Source organism: Esox lucius, chromosome 3 (assembly GCF_011004845.1).
Source record: "Esox lucius isolate fEsoLuc1 chromosome 3, fEsoLuc1.pri, whole genome shotgun sequence".
Taxonomy (NCBI): domain Eukaryota; kingdom Metazoa; phylum Chordata; class Actinopteri; order Esociformes; family Esocidae; genus Esox; species Esox lucius.
The window spans coordinates 5267424-5274255 of record NC_047571.1 but is presented as its reverse complement, the minus strand read 5'-3'; the positions used below and the strand labels follow the sequence as shown (position 1 = coordinate 5274255).

Here is a 6832-nt window from a genome sequence, read left to right as displayed (position 1 = left end):
TTCTGGATAAAAGGTGTGTTGTACATATCATTAGCTTTGCACAGTTCAATTATTGTTTCATTACTGAATATGCAATCTCTGCAGTGAAATTAAAGCTGTTATGTTTTTTCCCCCCAGTTCGTCAAGTACTAAACTTTACACCCCCAGCAGAAAATGTACCCTGGCAGCAAATGGGTGAAAAGGCTGGAGGTATGTAATACGTTGCGCTAAACTGTTACATTTAAGTCCAGTTCATTACATGTATGCAATAACTTCAAACATATTTTTGCGTCAATGATTATCAATAGGAGAAAGTCATCGCTCCGTTATTGGCCCTTGGACTCCCCTGGCGTCGCATGTACAGCATGAAGTTTTCAGCAATGAAGGTATATTCTAGGCCTATGTCCTAATGTCCAGTTTTTTAACAGTTTTGAAAATAGTGCCTTTAGTTTTCCAGAACGAGAACCAAGCCCTGAGGGAGGAGAACCAAGCCCTGAGGGAGGAGAACCAAGCCCTGAGGGAGGAGAACCAAGCCCTGAGGGAGGAGAACCAAGCCCTGAGGGAGGAGAACCAAGCCCTGAGGGAGGAGAACCAAGCCCTGAGGGAGGGGAGCCATGCCCTGAGGGAGGGGAGCCATGCCCTGAGGGAGGGGAGCCATGCACTCTTTCTTTAATTTTACTTTTTTGTGTGTAATGTAGGTTCAGAATGACCATATGCCTTTCATTTTGTAGCTTCGGGTGACAGCGGCTCGCTTCAAGAGCAGGTGAAGCTATTTGGGACAATGCTGAAGATGTTTGCTCGCACTGGGCAATCAGGTACAACTTGCAAACAACACCTGTGGTTGTTGATTTAATTCCCACTGGGTCCACATGTACGTGTATTAGACCTAGGTATAAATGTCATTGTTTAGTAATTGAGGGACCAGGACTGACTACTTTATTCTTTTATTCTGGGAACCCCTGTAGGTGCAGATCAGACCCTAGTGCTGCGACGTCTTGGAGAGTTTGGCGATGTTGTGCGTAGCATGGAAAACAAAATGGACACTATGCTGCAACATTTCAGTGCCAATGTGTCTGTTGGAGAGCTATCCCTGCCAGGGGATGTTACTCCCCCTAGACAACCAGGAAGATTTGGTGTTTCTTGACAGCATTTTGAGGGAGGATAAAGAGCTCCAGGAACGATTTGTAAGTGTGTTGCTTTCGTTTATAAGGCCGTAGGGTAATCTAAAAAGTCAAATTAAGTTTGTACACTGTATATTCTACAGTCTAAATCCACAGCCTGTCACATTTTATATTTATGTATGAGAAGCTTGCGAGAAATGTAATTTAACACATTTTCAGCTTCGGTTTTTGGCTATCAAATGTGGGAGGGACCTGAAGACAACAGTGTGGAGAATGCTTCAGAGTATTTTCTCTAATAACCTTGCCGTTAATACAACCTGGACTGGTATAGGGGATAAAACCTGTTTTAGAGACCTGTTCCTGAAGACCATTGTTCAAAGTAATTTTTTTAAGTAGATGCCCTTATGCCATTCAAATGTAATGACAGATCTGTATTTTCTACAGGGGCCCTCCGGAAGAACCCGGCAACCCAGGATGCCACTGATGAGGCGGTCCAGGTTAACGTTACACGTTACCTGAAAGGAGCATCAGACTGTGAAGGAGGAAAAAGCCGCCCAGCTGAGAAGGACCCACAGCCAACCCCTTAAACCTAGGCTGACTACTGACACCCCAGCATCCCTGAACTGGAACACTTTCTTTATCCTGCAGTCAGTAACATCAAGAAGCCAGAAGTGCCAGACTCACCAAACCCACCCTGTTTTTTTTGTATTAACTTTAGTATTGGCTTATTTCATTCCATCTTAACGATTCTATTATAGTTTGTAAATCCTATTTCATACCTGTTACTTGATATTGCGCATTAACTAGTACCAACATTCTACTTTCATTTCATCACTATGCTTAACTGTTATTCAATTAATAATAGCTTGGAAATACTATTTCGTACCTCTGATACTTGATATTGCACAGTACCTGGTACCAAATATTCTACTTACTCTGTTTTTAACATCAGCATTTTTCATTCCATCACAGTGCTTAACTGTTATTCAATTGTTAAATATAGCTTGTAAATCCTTGTGCCACAGGTCAGCATTGCAGTTATAATGGTCTGTTCTACTACTGTTTTTACCTCTGTATTTTTATATATGTATATCAAGTTTTGTTTATCACAGATACAAGAGACACATCTTAATGCAGCATGGTGTAAATATTGTGCTCCAGGTCAGCAATGCCATTATAATGGAATATTCTACTCTAGAGCTTTACTCAATGGCTTGAAAATGTGATGTTCTACCTCGTTTTATTTGGTATCCTGCACATTCTTTGGTACCAAATATCCTCATTACTTATGTTTACTGGTAATTATTTTCATCCCAGAGCTGACCTCTATATTATTAACAATGATTGTGTTTGTGTTATAATTTGCTTGTATGGCTGTTCTTTTTTTTTAACCAACATTTTATTGGAAACCTGCATGTTGTGTGTATTTGTTTATTTTTTTCTGCCTATTATTTATTTCAGTGATCTGACATCTTGTTTGAATGACAGTTACTGTACTTTGAAATGTGGAATTAAAACACCAAATGGAAATTTGTCTGGTTTGATCAATCATTATTCTCGATAAACTGCATGCTATAAATATTAAATATATATATATATATATATAAAAGCGGCAGATCGCTCGAAAACCTTTTGTATAACGGCGGTGGAAAGGCGGTTGGACCACGGGCCGGCCGCAGAACACAGGCGGTAGGAGTGCGACTGCCGCTTTTAAAAAGCGTCTGCCGCCGGCGGAAAGCTGGCAAACGTGTTTGCGATTTAGACATTCTGACGCTTCTACTGTCTTTGGAGGACCCCCTCCGGTCCGCCGACTCATTGCTATCTGGGTTGTTCCCCCAGCTCGTCAAGTACTAAGCTTTACACCACCAGCAGCAAATTTACATTGCGCTATACTAAGTTTTACATTTAAGTCCAATTCATTAAATGTATGCAATTACTTCAAACATATTTTTACGTCAATGATTATCAATAGGAGAAAGTCATCGCTCTGTTATTGGCCCTTGGATGCCCCTGGCATCTTGTGTACAGCACAAAGTTTTCAGCTATGAAGGTATATTCTAGGCCTATGTCTTATTGACCAGTGTTTTAACAGTATTGAAAATATTGCCTTTAGTAGTTTTTTTATTTTTTTTTATGTAGATTTCCAGAGACTCCAGAATGAAAACCAAGCTCTGAGGGAGGAGAACCAAGCCTTGAGGGAATGCAATGCACAAGCAGGCGAGAATGTGCACTCTTTCTTAAATTTTACTTTTTTGTGTGTAATGTAGGTTCAGAATTACCATATGCCTTTGATTTTGTAGCTTTGGTTGACAGCGGCTCACTTCAAGAGCAGGTGAAGCAAGTAGGGACAATGTCGAAGACGTTTGCTCTCACTGGGCAATCAGGTACAACTTGCAAACAACACCTGTGGTTGTTAGTTTAATACCTGTACATGTAGTAGACCTAGATATAAATGTCGTAGTTTAGTATTTGAGGGACCAGGACTGACTACTTTATTCTTTTATTCTGGGAACCCCTGTAGGTGCGTTACCTGAAAGGAGCATCTGACCGTGAAGGCAGAAAAAGGCGCCGTACAGCTGAGAAGGACCCACAGCTGACCCCTTAAACCTAGGCTGACTACTGACACCCCAGCGTCACTGAACTGGAACACTTTCTTTATCCTGCAGTCAGTAACATCAAGAAGCCAGAAGTGCCAGACTACACTCACCAAATCCACCCTGTTTTTTTTGTATTTTAACTTTAGTATTGGCTTATTAAAGTCTTATTTCATACCTGTTACTTGATATTGCACATTAACTAGTACCAAAATTCTACTTTCATTTCATCAGTGTGCTTAACTGTTATTCTATTAATAATAGCTTGGAAATACTATTTCATACCTCTGATACTTGATTTTGCACATTACCAGGTACCAAATATTCTACTTACTTTTTAACATCAGCATTTTTCATTCCATCACAGTGCTTAACTGTTATTCTATTGTTAAATATAGCTTGTAAATCCTTGTGCCACAGGTCAGCATTGCGGTTATAATGGTCTGTTCTACTACTGTTTTTACCTCCGTATTTTTATGTAAATATATATGTCAAGTTTTGTTTATCACAGATACAAGAGACACAGATCTTATTGCAGCACGGTGTAAATCTTGTGCTCCAGGTCAGCAATGCCATTATAATGGTCTATTTTACTATAGAGCTTTACTCTAAATTATTGCCACTTTTCCTATTTTTAGAAATGGCTTGAAAATGTGATGTTATACCTCGATTTATTTGGTATCCTGCACGTTCTTTGGTACCAAATATCCTCATTACTTGTTATGTTTACTGGTAATTATTTTCATCCCAGAGCTGACCTCTTTATATTATTAACAATTATTGTGTTTGTGTTATAATTTGATTGTATGGCTGTTTTTTTTTTTTTAACCAACATTTAATTGGAAACCTGCTTGTTCTGTAGTGTGTATTTATATGTATATTCTTTTCTGCCTTTTATTTATTTCCGTGATCTGACACATCTTGTTTGAATGACAGTTACTGTACTTTGAAATGTGGAATTAAAACACCAAATGGAAATTTGTCTGGTTTGATCAATCATTATTCTCGATAAACTGCATGTGTTGAGATAAATGAAGTTTAAATAATGCTGATTTAATAACCATGTATTCTTATGTTTTTGTTTTATTAAATTGTATGCTGCAGCCAGGTTAGGGAAATATGATTGAATACAATAACCATAAAAAGTTTAGAACTCCATACATTACACCCAGCCACACTCACTCAGACTTTACACCTGGATAGAGAGACAGGATTGAAACCCCACAATTAACATACAAATGAAACTGCCCCCTATACAGCACAAAGAGACCTTCTGTCTCCAACCCCCTGATGTTCTAGTCTAGGTTAGGACAATAGAATGTAAATTACTGTAACCTGGTTAAGATTTCACACCTGTATGCAAAGAACCTGTTGATCTATGACCGAGAGTAACCCCCAAATGGGAAAAGTTTAGAGCATGTCCTTCTTCATTGGACAGCGAAAACAAAGAGATTCGTCCAACATGCCAACGAAGAGCCAATAAGGATGGGTTTTACTCACGAGAGTGAAAAGTAACCGCCCTTGTGGTGGGAGTATCAAAACCAATGTTCGATCTTAATTCAGGGCGAATATTTTTTGGAAGCTGGAGGGTTGAGCAAATATTTGACCGCTGCAGTGTATTTCATGTATTTTGACTTATCAGTTCATATTAATAAATCCTTGTGCTAAATTTTCTTTCGGACCGGAGCCTCGTCCTTCTTCAGTAATTCTGGTACAAGTAAAATTCTTAACACATGCTATAAATATTAAATAAATATATATATATATATATATATATATAAAAGCGGCAGATCGCTCGAAAACAGCGTTTGCCGCGGAAGGTCCGCCTTCTGTATAACGGCGGTTGGCCCACCGGCCGGCCGCAGAACAAAGGCGGTAGGAAGGCGGCTGCTGCTGGCGGTGAGCCGGCAAACGTGTTTGCAATTAAGACATTCTGACGCTTCTACTGTCTCTGGAGGACCGCCTCCTGTTGTTACTCGCCAAACTCCGTCGCTGCCCGTTTCCTGGAAATGAGCATTAAGTTGAACATTCATCAACTCTCAACTGTCGCTGGAGATAAAGTCTCAAAGAGTATCTCCACCACTGTTGCCGTGATTCGCTGGCTCATGTTGGAAATTAATGGAAGCGTGTCCCTTTGTAGCGCTAGTGAGCCAGCAGTGTGCACGGGGCTTCACGCGACAATTCAACGCACACTGGCACTTCACAAGCTGATGGAAATGTTTTAAAAGAGTGGGACAGAGGAGGAAGGTGCCAGTGCCGCCACTATCACAGCCACTGCCAATGTAACAAGGCTGCCTGCAGATCATCACGCCAAATCAGACATGTTAATGACAACAAGACTAAGTTAATGACAACAACCTACCTTAGCTAGTTAACATTAAACTGTCTAGGCAACATGGTGCCTTATGCAACTTAATGACACCTATCGGCAGTGAGTTGTATATGGTTCTATAATCCATTAGGATCTGACATTGTCATTACAAACTATGAGCATACTGACCTCTTTGAAGCAGTGTCACTTTCAACCATCGATGCTGGAACAATGAACATACTTTCGTTTCAAATGGGGTTAAAGTTGATGGGCCTTTTCCATAACTACGGAACACATAATAAACAAAGTAAACAGCTAAACCAATCAAAACATAATCTAGGCAATATTTTGCATGAGATGCATTGCCATGTTTCAGAGACTCGTTGATGGATATCTAGCGAACATGAAACCATAATTGTGCTATAGTTAGCGCAAGCTGGAACAATAATGTATGCACTTCGACCAGTTTGCACAAGCCTAAATCTAGCTAAAAGGCAAAATAATTGATTATTCCGAGCAATATTCGCTCATGCATCAGGTTTAGTCAAACAGCCCACAATAGAAGTTTTTTTTATTATTTTACATTTTGCAGATAACACCATGGTTGTAACAATATTTTCCAGCAAGAAATGGAATCAATGAGTGTTTGCTCAGCCACAATTATCTCGTTAGCTTATTGTCTAAACCAAAAACTTGAGAAACTTTCCCAAAACGAATCTGCGCTCATACAAATAGAATAAACAAGAATATCAAATGATTTTCTACTTAGTATTGTTTCTCCGTCATCATCCCCAGATAGCAGCTGACTCTGGGCCGGATCCGCCTCC

The 6832-nt window shown here is 39.8% G+C and overlaps 1 long non-coding RNA gene across 1 annotated transcript; it reads left to right on the top strand.

Moving 5' to 3' along the window:
* Window positions 1-678: 678 nt before the first annotated feature.
* On the top strand, window positions 679-1655 carry LOC117594266. The gene is made up of 3 exons (XR_004575631.1): window positions 679-794; window positions 945-1163; window positions 1545-1655. It is a non-coding gene; the product is annotated as an uncharacterized LOC117594266 (long non-coding RNA).
* The last annotated feature ends 5177 nt before the right edge of the window (window positions 1656-6832 follow it).